Genomic DNA, 17,144 nt, shown 5'->3' on the forward strand with positions numbered 1-17,144 from the left:
AAGATTTTGAATAGTAAATAATCTTGATCTTGAATAAAGGAATAAAGAGGGCGTTAGTATCGCGGAAATGAGTAGTGGTGACGCGTGCGGTGATACTTTAGCCTGGAGAGCTTCGATTGCGCATTTCCTGTGCGTCGCTAAACACGGTGCACGTGCTTATCTAACACGTTCACATGCATCCCACTTTAATGCACACTGTTATCTATTTTTGAATCATACACACAGATGTTAATGCGAATTTATTTGGAACTAAAACAACTAAACGGATAGAACAGCATCAGTCGGACTAGTGAATTTAAAATCAATTGTAGTGCTTGAGTTTATCTTTTTATAAATGCCAATGTTTTTTTTAATAGGCCTAAAATACAGGGCAACAATTTTCTACAGGCAAACATTTAATTATATCCAATCGTCTATAAAACTATTACATGTTTATGGGAAAGAAAAAAGTAAAGGCTTGCTTCGATTACTTTTTTTTGAAGTTGTAGTCATATTAGAATGTTTAGATGAATGGAAGGATATATGGATGAATGAATATTTGTAAGAAGGTATCTCCGTAACGGTTCATAATCTGAAAGGACATAGGCTACTTATTAAGTTTTATTAATTCCGTGCGAACGGAGTCGCAGGCGACAGTTACCTTAGTTACATATTTAAACAGTAAATAAAGATATATTGCGTACTAATGATATATTTTCTTCCAGGTAAGTACATCTCATGTAAGTAATGCGTGTGCTCGTTACCCGCCAATAAGATGTATTAGGGGAAACATTAACCAACACTTTTGTACAATTTATCACATTTTATACACATCATTATGAATAAATCATTCGTATATTTATGTACAGAATTCCTATCGATTTGTGTACACATTAAGAAGAGTATAAGGGTAGCTTTAACAATAATTTAACCTGACGTAATATTATAATAATATGTAATTGTAGAACCACAAACTTACCTGACCCGGTGGCAAATAATGGTACTAAATTACAATAGCACACTAGCGCCACCCTGACAATTTAATAAAAATGTCACAACAATCTCTTACAGTCTTGTCATGTTTGGTCTTGTATGTAATTTTCTATGCCTAAATAAAATTTCTACAAATGGTCTGAGTGAACCAACCTCAATAGCAGCGCTTCGCTCACCGGGTCAGAAAAGTTTGTCCAACTAGTCAGAATAATTTCTAATCTGTTTACGTATATGTAAACGGAAAATCGTAAACGCTCGTTCGTAATTTGCCGATGCAAAAGTATGAAGAATCGACGAATTGCAAACCGAACCAATTCATAATATAAAGTGTTATCTTCTATTGTAATGATTCTGACATCATTTTTTTTACTTTTTAATCGACTTATCTTTCTATGCTCGTATACTGAAGTGACATAAAGCTTCCCACTCCCGGTCCGGAGACAAATCAGCACAATTACTTTGAAAGCTAATGCGAAAACCGACACGACTCTGCGATTTATTGTCTATCCGTCTATATCTAGCTTTATATTTTCACTAACATTGCTGCAAAAAGTTAGCTAAGTTAGTAGCAAAACTTAAAATCTTTCTTCTTACCAGTATTATAAATGCGAAAGTTTGGATGGATGGATTGATGGATGGTTTTTAAAAAGTACCTCTGGAACGGCTCAACTGATCTTGATGAAATTTGGCACAGATGTAGAAAATACCCTTGAAAAACATTTAGGCAACAATTAAGTTTTACGACAACTAGACTTTTATAACTGCCAAACCTCATTAAGGAAATCCTTAATTGTAAAGAAATCTACAATTAATTATATTTATAGTTACTTAGTTACCAGTTATTCAATCCTAAATATTCTTAAGAATTAAATTATTTTTTATAATTTCTCATTAATTATTCAATATGTTTACATTTAAAATGTTTTATATCACTATAAAAGCGGCGCACAAAATAATATGTCTACATGAAGCCATAAATTACTAAGGAAATCTCAACATTGTTTAATTTAAGTCTTTTAATATTCTTTTTATTATATTATTAGGTAATTTAACGATCTTAACCATGTATTGATAAATCTAACCACTTCTAGAGAAGAATAGAGTCCATCCTAGTCCATCATACGAAAGCCTGGGGCCACCAAGTTTTAACGTGAACCGCGCTTAAACTCAGTTTAATGTATTAACCTCGTTTAGCTTCGGGTGAGTTATCGCGCGACAATTTATCTGCGCAGTCACTCCAAACTCGGGGACGCAGAATAAAGCTCCAAAAAAAGTTTAATAATGCCATTTAGCCGCAAGACATACGTTTTACTAAATGACGTACTTATGCAGAGCTTTTTAAGTAATGCACATAATCTCTAAACTTTAATCTCAGAACTAGACACCGCTGCTATTTAAACTTGATTAGTTAAATTCGCTTTAGTTAAATTAACATATAAAATTACATTTAACTAATATAACTTTATAGCTTTTTTGTATTTCTTAGTAAAACTTAAATCATATATTTTTATATATTTCTTTCTTTGCTGTTGTTAAAAGCTTAATATGATAATTTCTATTATGACTAATAATTACCATCAAGACGAAACCTTAATTTTTTTCTTTTGTATCGATCTTATTCGAGAAATATCTGTAGATTTGGATTTTTCTATTGGTAACTAAAACATTGAATTCATTTTAGAATTCATAATTGCTTATTTTGAATAGTCTTTTGAAATCTTTTTAATTCAGCAAGTATGCTTATCTCAACCTATTTCCTTTATGTCTGCGCTCAAAAGATCATCAAAATAATTTACTAAATGGATTTTTGTGTTTCAAGATAATAAATTCTAGATAACGCTGCAGATATCCGAGATTATTCAGAATTAAATGTTAAAAGAAAATTTATTGCTTGATGAATAAATTTGCAACTGTATTAGTAAGATTTCGAATAACTTTTCTATTTATATATACTAATCGATTTCAATCTAAAAAAGAAACAACTTAAGAATATCATGTTGAGAGAAAGTTGAAAAAATCCATTAACTCTTAAAAAATAAACGAGAGAGCAATTATAAAGTTGCGACATCGAGTCTTGACAAATATCTAGTCTACTTTAACAAATACGTTGGCGAGTTTTTCGGGACTCTGTATTATCTGTACGCCACAGGGCACAGCGGCTCTTGGTACACAATTTTTCAGGCCGATATACCCAACTGTGCCAACTTGAGTCTTTAAAAAGTTTATCGGCCGAAGTTCGCACACCTCGCCTCGCCCCGTCGCAAATGATATATCGGCTACATTAATCTTCGTAGCGTTGTTAAACGTTAGTTAACCGATGTCGGTGGTACTCGCCTCTTTGGCATTCGATAAAAACTTTTTAATCTTTCACATTATGTTTGGAAACATGAAATGGCATTTTTTATCTGTTTTATTCCCGTGCGGATTTAATATTGTATACAAACTTCAATCTTGCATAATATAACGATATTCTTTAATCCGACCGGAATATTCTTAGTCCGAGTGGACGTGTTTAATTCTTATAAAAAGAAACTTAAATGAAAATACGATACGATATTTGTAAATCAATGAGGTTATTATCTTGACAATCATTGAATTGTTTTCTCTAAATCTTACCAAAGATGTTAAACAAAACACACTTAACCTACCTACGTTTATGATGGTAGGGCGCGAGTCAATCAGACGGGCCACGTATCGGGCGATGAAGCGCGAAGTTGATGGCTCGGTGATAAATTCACAATATCCGGCAGGCGTCGCCGCGGTGCTATCGGCGCATCTCACATTATATACTCTATTGTTTTTATTGTTTTCGAGCAACAGATGGCGCGGAACATTTTTTAAATGTTATCGAAATTTTTAATACGAATAGATAATTTGATATTGATCTGAAAAATGATGGTTTTGGGAATATTTAATGGTCCATGTGATTGAATAAGTTAACATAATTAATATGACTTACTACAATAAAAATTAAAATGTAAGTAAAAAATCTTGAATTTTAGTTGAAGTAACGATCTTTTTCTACAGAATTGAATTTAGTAGATGGTTAGATAATCAGAGGTAAAGACATCTAACGCTAATCCGTTGATCTTAAAACTTGAATTCGGATTATATCAATATGAATATAGATTAGTAACGCAAAAAACAAGTATTCTAGAAGATCTCTAGTTTCGTTTCACGAATTATTTATGCTAATGAGAGTACGGTACACCGCTAGACAATATCTCCGAGCTGTCATCACTTATCGAGTCAATTTTTAATTTCTCTTCACAATACATCTTGATAATATTTATCATAATCACACAGTTAATCTGATTACCGTAATATAACAGGACAATAACAGTTTATTCACCCCAATCGGTGATAGCCAACATCCATCTCATGACTGCCATATCGGAAAATATAAAGCTGCCAACACACTACGACATTAGACAACTCCGTCCAATTTCGGCATCGGATCCGATAACGATCGGTCTCAGTTTTTATTTATAGCGTCGCCTATCTAGGCGCGTATAAATAACGCGAATCTGCGGCGCGTATCGGTCGTATCGCGAGATGCGACGATCCCTATTATTTATTAGGCTAGCGAGCACGCCCACGGGGCGCGCATAGCTTACGGAGCTCTGATTGTCGCGTCTCAAAGTAGTTACCTGATACTGTTTATAACACATGCTGCCATCTAGTGGTAAGAAGAAAAAAACATTAATTGCTCACACCTTAAAGGCTTACGATTTACAATAAAAATGTAGTAGTGAAAAAGTTACCAGACCATATTTCCGTATTGTTTCTCTTAAGTTCTCGTTAATTTAATACATCTTTTTGCCACAAGACATAGTTAAAATACGTTTCCCACAAGTTTGAACAACAAAAAGGTGTAGGTATATCAAGAGTGGAGACACATCGCATAATGATATCGTGTCGTAGTCAGACGACAAGAAAGTATCAAATATTAACCACCAAACACACCTGAAGCCGGACGTCTCGGTATGCATGTGAAGAAGACGGAACCGCGCAAACATGTCTCGCAACACAAAAACATCCAAATCGATATCTCGCTTCAAAAACTTACGGCATAAAATCGAACAGATTCCTGTATTTCGAACTGCACGCTTTATTTTGCGAACGAGATACTATCAGCTGTGCGTTAGCAAGAAACACATTTCAAGAGAAACATGGTCGATGTTGGGTCGAAACGAAACAAAGCGTTGTGACATCGAGATAAACATCGATTGGCTCGCGAAACGTAGCGCCCAAACGGACCGAACAAATTATCGATTCATAAAAACATCGATTTTAAAATATTGCCGCGCGCTCGTCGTGTCTCTCCCGTCATGTAGGGGAGCCATTATTTTTGTTATCATAAACATGTCTCTGTATGAAATTAATTTGTTTAATGAGTTGATATTTAATTCGATTCGATCACAATTAAAAAGTTCCGCTGAATTCGAAGGTGAATTTAATGCGCCAAAAATTTGTAACTCGCCAGTATCACGTGTCTTAATATAATCAAGTCCTCCAAATGTGTACTGAAAAAAAACAAGACTACAATTTAGTAACGAACATTATAAAAATTAATTTAAAAATATATTCTACAAGAACTAAGACTGGACTTCTCCAATTATAGTTAGCAGAGATTAAAACTATTTCATCGTTCAATACGATTCGGAAAATTGTAAAGCCACTGAAGAAATATAATAAAACACAAATAAATGTACTCGCCGTCTAAATACTAAGCGCATGGCCACATTGTTTCGGAGGCGCGCGTCTATCGCAGCCGTATGTCATGCGACATCGCGCGTTCGCCGCGTTCCCCCCGCGTCTACCCCGCACCGCACTGGACACACAAGGTGAGATTTGGCCGATACCCGTGATTCCGAGATACCCCACCGAATGCCGAATAGTCCTAACTTATTACGATAAATTGTCGTACGTTTTTTTCAATATAACGTTATACATCTAGACTTATATGTGAGCTTTTTGCTTTGCTTAAAATGGACACAGATATTGTTGTTTATAGCATAAGTTTTCATCGATAATATTTATCATATTTAATTTATAATATATTTTAACTAGTTTAAAAACAAATGTAAAAGTTTTCATTTTGGTTTACGTTCTCGCATTTCAGTATTTGTTTTTTGAAGTCCGCTAATTTCTCAATAAATTCTTAACGGATTGAGTTGTATCTTAAATTGTGTCGGTTTAGGAAAAGTTAAAATAATTACATTTAGAAAAATGTCATAAAATAACTATAGCTTTTCATTTTAATAAGTTGTATATATTTATATGTATGTTAATATATACGAATGTAAAATCTCTGCTATCAACTGAGATAAAATGCTTTTAAAAACGTCATTATTCACGAGTTGTTTACAATAAGCCGATAACGCGTCTGCGGTATCCTCAGATTTGCTTAAAATATTTATTTTATGTACGAAGATAAAAGATAAATCCACATCTCGTTTCATTTCACTTTTTCAATCGCTCTGTCTCGCTCACACCTGTCATGTCGTCATCTCTTAAGTACAAGGATAATCGATATTTCTTGATAATAATCAAAATATGTATGTTTTTACTCGGACAATATCGCTTTATTAATATTTATAAGTTTTTTTTTGTAATTTATAAGATTTTTAACCGGATTAGTAGTTACAGTTTATTTATATTGTTGCGACTAGGTTAAAGTAAAAGACACAACAGTTGTCACGTGGTTTTAATTTAAAAAATTTAAAAATTAATTTCAGCGAGTAGCAAATCTTATTCGGATTTGTACAGTTAACCTTTTTTAAGATCAAATTCCGGCTTATAAATTTTACTACGTATAAAAATGCCTTTAAAGAAATTAAAAAAATACAAATACCGAATATTGTTAAATAAACTTTTCAATTAAATTGACGTGACAATTTTATTAATACATATGTTGTCTCTGTTTTGTCAAAGTAAATGAAAGGGATGGCATTATATATTATTGCAAATATCACAATAGTAGTCTACGGTAAGATTACAAGTACGCGGTGACCGGTTGCCTGTGTCGGGGTCGTGCGGAGAGACCTGTGTTCTAAGAACACAGACGTGCAACAGTCAGACAAGTGAACAATTCAATAGTTACAACTGTATGATGTAATTTAAACCTTATCCCCTTGTCTTACAGATTACTTGACGTGCATTAAACGTGTAGTTTGTTTATAATGGCTGCCATTTACACCGTAGCGTAATCAAAATGCATTTTGGATTTAAATAAAAGTAATAATTTCGTCAAATTCACAATTAACGTGTCAGGAGCTTGTATTAAAATGTCGGATGCGTCAAATTGAACAAATTTGATTGACATTTCAATTTTATAGACTTTTTATTTCGTTTCAAAAGTTGTGTGAACTTATCTAGACCGAGATGTTTCTTCATGAAATTTTATTTTCTCGTAAAATCAATAAAGTATTTCAAGGTGGATTCTTTGTTTAGTCTATTCTATAATTTAGTCAAAAAACTGCACTAGGTATGTGTACAAGGGAGCCGTGGTATCTCGGTATCGCTGGCGGGGTGGCCGCGCGTCTGATGCGCGAATGATAGCGCGCGATATTTCGCAAAACGACACGACACAACGCCATCTTGTGGGCAGTGGCGTATTGTGCAAGTGACAATCATTTTTGTCATATTTATTTTAATCTATAAAACGCTTTGCATACACTCACGTCTACTATATTACTTAAATAAATTAGAGATTTAAGGGAACTATTTCTATATTCGTTTATATAAGTTTTAAACATCGTAAATTTAACTTTTTATTACAACCTTTAAAATAATAAAATGCGTTAATATTTAAATAATATTCTTGTATCGATTTTTCCTAGATTAGATACGAATAATGTAAATTATACAATTTCAATAGATAACATTTAATAAAAATTGTTTAAAATTTAAAATACACAAGTGTAATGTTAATTTTATTCAAAGCTATGTCTGACATTTTTTTTAAATTTTAATCCGAGATACTAGTTTCTATTCGAGATATTAATAAAATAAACATTAAAAAATGGTTATCTAAATTATCTTCTTTGTACCATAGACAATCGATTGTAGTCCATCTTCGAAATTATACAAATATATTTAAATGTAATACAAAATATAGTTAGTTCTAAGAGAAACTGTTATCAGGCAGAAGCACAGATACGGAGTACGCGCGATAACGTACGCCACCCCCAACCCCCTGGAGGATTTTACCAGTGTTGTGTGCCCCAAGTGATAAGCGAAATCATAAATATTACATTTATTAACCAGCTGTTAATTGAAGTTTCAGAAACCTTCTTTTATGGTCTCCAGTGATACATTAGTAAAATCAAATTTTAAAATCACTTGGTAGGTTTAAATTTTTCCACTAATTTACACGAATCCTGAACCCATCGTGGGACATAACAACAGAGTGTTTTAACGTAATTTTGTTTCTACGCATGTTCAGTTTTAGATTCCTATTTTAGATGCTTTTACTGAGTTAATAAGCAATTATATCTTTAAACAATAAGAATAAGCGCGTTTTCAAGCGCATAGATGAATGCAGCGCCACAAATAACACAATATCCTATCAATAGGTTCGCGGGGTTTTCATTTTACGACGTTTATTTTATCGCGGGCGGCTGCAGGCGCGGGGTGTCGCGGGGTGCGGCGTGGGGCGCTATCAGCCCCCGCCAGACCTATCGCCGCCACCAGATACTCGCCTGTTTCAACTATAAGTGCTCGCAGCTCTTTGTTATACTGCTGCTTTATCCACACATCTTAAAACAATATTTTTACTCTGTGTACTCCGCTTATGAAATATTAATGAATTTATATTATAAAACGAAGGAATAATTTAATTATTCCACTCCAATTAATCTCCTAGAACATTCCTAGTCAGGTAAAAAATACATTCTGATTTACTCATATTAATGTCTATTTTAAATTGTCTACCACGCACAGCCGCGTTATGGAATGGCCTGTTCTCGGTATTTCCGAACCGCTACGACTTAGGATCCTTTTAGATGCGAGCGTATCATCTGCTTAAAGGCCCGCAATGCATCTGCGGCTCCTCTGATATTGCATATTTCCATGTGAATGATTAACACATCGGTGTTCCCGCGACTCGTTTGCCCCCTTATCTTAAAAAAAAAAACTCTTTGCTTGATTCTACAATGACAATAACACTGGACTCTGAAAACTAATCTCAAATTATCATCTGTAGATTCAGCTGTAAAACATTTATTTTTGATATGAAATTCATTGTCTTTTTGGTAAGTAAGGTAAGTAATAAAATAAACAAATATGTAAATGAAGCCTTTATATTCAATCGCTCCATCATCTTGTGTACCTCGCAGAATGTTTAGGTCCGTAGTAAACGTATCTCGTCGCCCACACATTCTCTTTGTGAAAGCTATCAGTATTTGTTTTGGTGTTGCCATGATAAAAATATCTGCAGTGGCATTTGAGACATTATGCCATAGACAATGTTTATCCCCCGATGAAGTTTATGTTTTGTAGTTTACGAATATGGCAACACTGATAGGTATTTCTGTTTATGGCTTCGTTCGTTTGTAAATCTATTTATTAACTTATAGGTACGTTTACTTCAAAACCATAAAATAAAATGTGTTTCGCTTTTGATTAAACATCGTTTTAGGTCATAGAATTAACTTCAATGAGATAATTTACTAGTAAATAATTTAACAATTTTATATAAATATAACATGTAGATTTGATAACACAAAATATTTTTTTTATATTCAGTGTCAGCGTACATCCCATTCCGATACTCCACAGTAAATGTAATATAGAGTCGATCTGTTGAACCTTACATTTTTTCCTTCTAAGCTAGTTTCCCTCCAGAACAGCATAAGACAAGGAAGTCAGTCTATCAGGGCTGCGGAGACTGCGCCCCTCGTCGCTAGATGGGGCTGTCCGCTAGCGATAAGCTCTCTGCGCCCCGTGCAGCCTCGCGGACTTGTAGGGTGTCCGTAAATTGTTCGGTCAAGGAAGGGATATTTTTATTTGATATGTAATAAATTTTAAATCAAAACAACGCTGTATTTTCAACAATACTTTAATTTAATTACTTATACAGCTAAGTTAAACATATTAAAAAAATCTGTGTGTGAAAAATAAAAAAAAGGTGTATAAATTGGAAATTACACGAGTAACCTTTATCATAATATGTTTAGTATGTATTGTAGAAGGTTTCTCTTTAACTTAAGCTTTAACTAAATAAAGATTTTTTTCTCTACAGTCCCATATTTTCCGTGTATATTGGTCACCTCGTCGTTATCAGAGGCGCGCAGTATCGCCGCGGCCTCAGTCTCGCCGATACGTGTGATTTAAACAGGCTCTGTGTCATAAATGCTCCTCCCTCCATCCCAGTTATTCGCTTCTTTAAAAATTTCGCACGACACATTCGCTATATACAATAATAACGATTTTCCAACATCTCTTTTGGAAAAAATTTGATACTGCTAATCTTTTTTTCTCTTAATGTTTAGAGGTAACAAAAATAATAAAAATTGATAGTGTGAAACTAACATTATCATCGTATTCAAAGTCAAATTTAACAGATTTTTAAACAAGATGGGATTTTCATGAACCTTCCTTCAATCTTCCTTCTAAGATGTTCATCAAAAGTTATTACTGAATGGTTCTGTAGTCATATTTACTTTTACAACTCATACAAAGTAATGTTTATTGTTCAATTCTATTCAATTGAATGATTATTATTAAAATAAATAACTCCTATTATCTTAAGATACCGCACACGTTGAATAGAAAAATGGGTAATTAAAAATGTGACGTATTCAAATGCTGTAAAGTTCAAATTCCATAAGCTTGTATTTCGCACTTACGTCCTTTTATATATCGAACAAATCGCTCTAAATGTTATTGAACAGAGCAAAAAGATATCGGATCGTGGCGCAATCATGAATGCTTATTGTAGCGCTTGGAATCTTAGGTTACATCTTAATCCTAAAACAATACTATCAGTTGCTATTTAGATTTCTACTTCACAAACAAAAAGCAACCTTACCCACTTAAGTTAAAGTTTAACTTGCCTTGAAAGTATCTGTTGCTGTTTACCGCCCACATCAAAAAGACACATCAACCAAATCTAGCGCAATTAAATCAAGACTGTATTACCGATAAGTAAGTTACAATATTGAATAGCGATAGCTCGGTGTTGTTTATTAGGAAAAGGGTGAAACGCCTTCGCATATCCCCTAGAGCTCTGACTTCAAGATAACGGTATAAAGTAACTACGTGCAAATCTCACTTTGAACAACCTTACTCTGATTTTCACAATACAATTATGACGTTTTTATTTTCCATAAGTTTCTATTTTTTTTTTTAATTCATAAAATTAAGCTCAAGTGTTGTAGCATTCGTTGCGTTATACTCCTTCACGTACCGACACGTGTTGCCGGTCCAAGGGTCTGTCATCGACTGACGTCCCTTTCCGGCATGTACTTACTCGAGACAAACAACACTACTTTTATGCATTTACTACAAGTGTTACACGAAATAAATCTATTTTATTTATTAACTAGTGTTAACAACAAAATCCGACACTGTGCCGGTGTACTGGCGCAACACTAGCCTTACTAAAATGTCGACGTTTATGTCCCCTCACTAATCATTCTGACACTTGACTTTGTAACGAAAGCACGTCATTCGCGCCAAAGGATTCTTACTAATAATGTTTAAAACTAGCTGTTGCCCACGACTCAGTCCGCGCAGAATAAGAAAAAAATCCGACACTGTGCCGGTGTACTGGCGCAACACTAGCCTTACTAAAATGTCGACGTTTATGTCCCCTCACTAGTCATTCTGACACTTGACTTTGTAACGAAAGCACGTCATTCGCGCCAAAGGATTCTTACTAATAATGTTTAAAACTAGCTGTTGCTCACGACTCCGTCCTCGCAGAATAAGTTACATCTGTGCGTAATTATCGATCATATATATCATCATATATCATCGATATACGTTCTGGAGATACTTCTAACAAGCATATATACATACATCCATTTGCATTTATAATATTAGTTAGATAATAATAGAAAAGTTGTCTATTTCAAGTAAATAAATGAACGTGACATTTATTTTAATTAATATTGTTTTATTTTTAGAAGAGTAAAAAATAAATTATGCATTTTTACGTTTCAAAAGTTTTACATAACCAAAAACGTTTGGACAAAAAATAATAACAAAATTCATTTAAAATTATAATTTTCTATTTATAAACTTAGTATTGCATATTTATTTCAGTTTTTAATAATTATTTTTAAGTTGATACACTAATGTACAGTATTTTCTATTTACAAAGCGTAAGAGGCAAGAATATCTTCACCCTGGGGGTGTGAGAGGGGTGCATTGACGCCGCGATAGTTATAATTATGATAGATAAAGGTTGCAGGCGACAATCTTATCGAACTCACCGAACCACCACCAGCACCAGCTTTTATCTGTTATAAAATTTTAAACTCAAACTATGGAGTCGTAACAAAGATAGTATTAAATTCAACACTTCAAGATTCACTGAATGATCTGATATAAGGGTTGACTACGCCTTAATCAACCACGCTGGCCCAGTGCGGCTTGGTTGACTTAACACAAACTTTATGTTTTTTTTTTTTGTAAATCTTATTAATATTATAAATGTGAATGTTTGGATGGATGGATGGATGTTTGTGTGAAAGTATTTCCAGAACGATTGAACGGATCTCTATGAAATTTGGCACACATATAGAACACAGTGTGGAAGAACAGATAGGCTACGATTTTTTTTAAATACCGAGCGGACGGAGTCGCGGCCGACAGCTAGTTTTGTATATATAGTAACCTAAATTACATAGTGCTGTTTTAGTTCAGTTTAATTTGTAATTTACATTGCGCTGCGATGCAAACTTGTACCGTTCTGTACATATATCAAGAATAGGCGAAAAGTTGCAGCAAAGCTTTGATGTCGTTCAATAAGTAAAACACTAATAATTCTCTGCATTAGTTTGTTTTGGCTATCGGTGTTGCAAGCATTGATACAATTACTGGAATAGCCATAATTCATACTAAGCTATAAAAATTTAAAGGAATAAATGACCCGAATTGGATGCGGGAAATATTGTATTCAATCAAGGGTAATTGTCTACGTATTAAAAAAAAAATCTTTATTACCATAATATAAAATTGATGTCTATTAATAAAATCTCAAATTAAATACTTAAGTAAGATTTATTATGCTTATTTTTTATGATTGTCAGATGTCTACGTCTTAAAAATTCAACTTTTTAACCCTTGTCGTATCCAGTAAATGTAGATCTGCGTAGCTACGTGCCGTATCAGGGCAGTCTCTCACGCGGTCCTAACGATTTATTTAGCAGTCCGCAGGCCGTAAGCTGTAACGACGTTTGCTCAACACTACGCTCACGTCACTGACTGAACGACTGAGCGACTGAACGACTGAGCGACTCTTGTAACCCGCGATAACGTACCATTTTACTCTCATTCCTTTGTTTATTTGCAGTTTTATTTAACTTCTTATGGCCTTCCATCTTAATTTTATATGTACATAGTATGCTTTGAACCTTAACCTAAATAAATGTAACTTTTTAAATTAAAAAATACATATTCAGCTTAAAATAAATGTATAGAAACTATATTGCGTTCAGTTCTGTATATCTAAGTGTACATTTATTTGGGCATCTACGGAATGTCTCTCAGTTTTCATACAAAAGGCAAAGGGCAGGAAAACACGTGTCGAGTTGGTGTCTAACTTCACTATGATAGTCCTTAATGTCTTGCTACAGGTCGAGACGGTCCAAACTTACAAACAAGATAACTTGTATATACGTATAGTAAATTGTAGATGTGAATCGAATCATAAGAAACATTTTATAAAGATTCCGTGTTGCTTTGTTATGGTCCTAATTTTGTTTTAAATTAAGATTTATTTCGTTACACTGTCTACCCAATAAAAGATGAACGTTTTTTTATGTCAAAAGGTTAGAAAAAAATTACAAAAAGTTAGTTTCAATTAGATATTATTTTCAATATTTTCCTACACTTAAAGATCGGTTTCATTTTTTTTAATTTATTTTAATAATGCAACATCGTATACGTTAAACAATAATAAAGTCGACGGCACATAGAGTGAGCAAGTTAGTAGTGTGAAAAGACGCGAGCACGGCCGCCCATAATTCACACCAGGGCTGAACAATGACATAGAGCAGAAGACTTTGCAGTAATCTTATTATTTGAATACACATTTGCCAAAGAGTATTAAAATGTATATATAGTAAAAACCGTGACACATCCCAAGTTATTGTACATCTTAGAGATACTAAGTCCAGGAGGTGTTCTTTCTTAGCGTTGTATGTTTAAACAATAGCAGTATTGTACTACCCTCGTGTGAAACTAGCTGATAACATCGCCGCCCGTCCGCCGCCCGCCCTGCCCCACTCTAATTGAATATATCGAGTCAGGTGCGCGCACTAATGGCCACAGATACCGGCCATTTTTATCATTCACCCTGTAGTTCTATTTCGCACGTGTTTATCTTTTTTTTATGATTTGACAATTAGTTGTTTTCTGCGACAATTTGTTTTGTTATTACTGACGATCAACGATAGAGTAGATGTGAGATCAAATCGTAGATTTTATTATTGTTTTAATATTTGCGATATTTTATTTACCAATTAATTTTGCGTACTGTAGAAAGGATTGGGAAAGGCATTGCCCAGCAGTGGTCAGATAAAGGCTGCTGATGATGATGAATCAATTTCTGGATTTTTTAGACTGTCCCTAAAAGTAAAGTAATAAAATAAATTCCTATGTTACTTCAGATTTAAACATTTACTAACTGCCTGTAAGGATATTTATTTGTATCGGTTATTTAGTATCGGATCGTGTACTATATGATACAAGGGCCGACGGGAAGCGGGCCTCCTGTAACGGCGTCGTTACACCCGCTAACGGTCGCCAACGGCGGGTAACGGCCGTTATCAGCGATGCAGGGCGACCGGAAGACCACTGCGGCTAACGCCCCGCTACGCCCCGCCCGCCCTTACACTTCCGCACTTATTTATTCTCAACTTACGCCGATATGTTTCCTGAGATCAATATCGAGGTGTGAAAGGGTCGAGTTTCATGTTTTTTAGCTTTAAACCGGTCAAGAGGCGATTTTATATTAACACGTCGTTTTTCCGGTGTTTTATTGAAATTTAAATATTTATTTTTTATTGAAAATACTAGCTGTCACCCGCGACTCTGTCCGCGCGGAGTTAAAAAAAATGATAAGAAGCCTACGTGTTCTTGCATCTATATATGTATGCCAAATTATATCGAGATCCGTTAAGTCGTTCTGAAGATACCTTTAAACAAACATCCATCCATTTAAACATTCGCATTTATAATATTAGTAAGATTTTTAATGTCCTGAATTATTTCAGCGTATAACACATTTCAAAAAGGTCTAAAACATTTAGTAAACGTTTTGGGCAAAGGTTGAAAAGGTTAGCTATTTAGAACTTCAATGGTTGCCCTTCACTCTTATGTTTTTTACCTTTTAGTGATGTCGCGGTGACCTATAGCTACAGGGCATGCTGACTTCTACTGCATTTGTGTTCATTTCGCGCTTCACTTATATCTGTGCTTCTGAGCCTTGAAATTTCTAAAACTTTCAAACGATTATATTTTTTAATAATGTATTTTTGAAGCACACTCTTCTGTTCCAGAGTTGTAAAATTCACCCGTGTATGATATTTTAATTTATAACACGATTAATATAGGCTCTTAATTATTAAACTATTTTTTGGGTTCCATACCTGATAGGAAAAAACGGAACCCTTATAAGATCACTTTGTTGTCCGTCCGTCTGTCCGTCAAGACCCTTTTTCTTGACACAGATTAATATAACTTTAAACATTTGTACTTCAAAGGAAATTACTAATATTAACCAAATAAATACTTTTTTTTCAATATTCTTGTATTTTACTATACTTTTAAACAGTTTAGGGCTTGTTCAGGCAGCGTGTTGTTTAAGTTTAAAATTTTCACCGATAAGGCGGACTCTATCGCTCGCTGCAACTTTCCCTCTGTGCCGGCTCCGTAGCGATAGCGGCGTGATATATTCAGCGCAGATACACCCCAACTTTACCTCACAGGGTGCACTTCCAATATACTACGTATTGTATTTTATACTTGAATTCAGTAAGAATAGTGTTATTTTGTGTTAATTTGGTGAAAAAATTTTAACACGAATAAATGTGTATTCACCCTTATTTTATGTAAAGGAGTATACATACTTTTGTATCATAATTAATAAATCTAATATTTCAAATATGTAGATTTTTTTTTGGATTATTTACCGTTGGCTTCTGAAAACAAAATCTTTCACGGCTCAACGTACCTTGATGAAATTTGGCACAGATGTAGAACATAGTACACGTAGGCTACTAATTAAGTTTTATTTTAATTTCGCGCGGACGAAAACGCGGGGATAAATAGTTCAACATAAGTTATGCCACAAAATTTAAGTCTAGACTTGGCTTGGAGATAACTATAGTGTTAAAACAAATTCTACAAATAAATTCTATTTCAAATTAGAATTTTCGTAATAACATTTGCAGTTAAATCATTGTCTATAAGTAATTTAACTTAGATATAAGAGGCAAACAGAAGCGCCCAATATTACAATGCAGACTGGAGCAGTGCGAGGCGATACGCCGAACTTCTTAACATCCAATACAACACCGTCCAAACTTATACACAAGACTTTTGTTACAATTTATAAGCGTATAGCGATTTAGAACAAGATATAATTTATATATTTAAAGTCACATTCAGTAATGTATGTTTATTACTGAGAAATTTATAAAATCAAAACAAGATTCTATAATTAATTTGGCTATTGATTAAAGTAAAAGGTATGGTTGGCCCATGAGGGGATCGAACCCGCGACCTTCGCGTTATTAGCACGACGCTCTAACCAACTGAGCTAATGGGCCGGTGGAACAGAGCTCCAAAAACGCTTTTAGTAAGAAAAAATATTACCGTAGAAATATAAAAAAACCAAGTTCCATTCGTTTAGATAAAGTCTCTTAAAATGTTGATGAAATCGCTTCCTCTCTAATCTTAAGTGTAACACTGAGGCCATTACAACTAATACAGTT

General features: G+C 34.1%; 1 protein-coding gene and 1 non-coding gene across 4 annotated transcripts in view; one reads left to right on the forward strand and one right to left on the reverse strand.

Annotated features, from left to right (window-relative positions):
• Positions 1–17,144, forward strand: part of ush (Zinc finger protein ush) — a 129,745-nt gene that overhangs the window by 88,733 nt on the left and 23,868 nt on the right. The window lies entirely within an intron of this gene.
• TRNAI-AAU (transfer RNA isoleucine (anticodon AAU)) lies at positions 16,906–16,979 on the reverse strand. Its single transcript has one exon. It is a non-coding gene; the product is annotated as a tRNA-Ile (tRNA).

This window comes from Papilio xuthus, unplaced genomic scaffold (genome assembly GCF_000836235.2).
Source record: "Papilio xuthus unplaced genomic scaffold, Pxut_1.1 DF824655.1, whole genome shotgun sequence".
NCBI classification, from domain to species: Eukaryota; Metazoa; Arthropoda; class Insecta; order Lepidoptera; family Papilionidae; genus Papilio; species Papilio xuthus.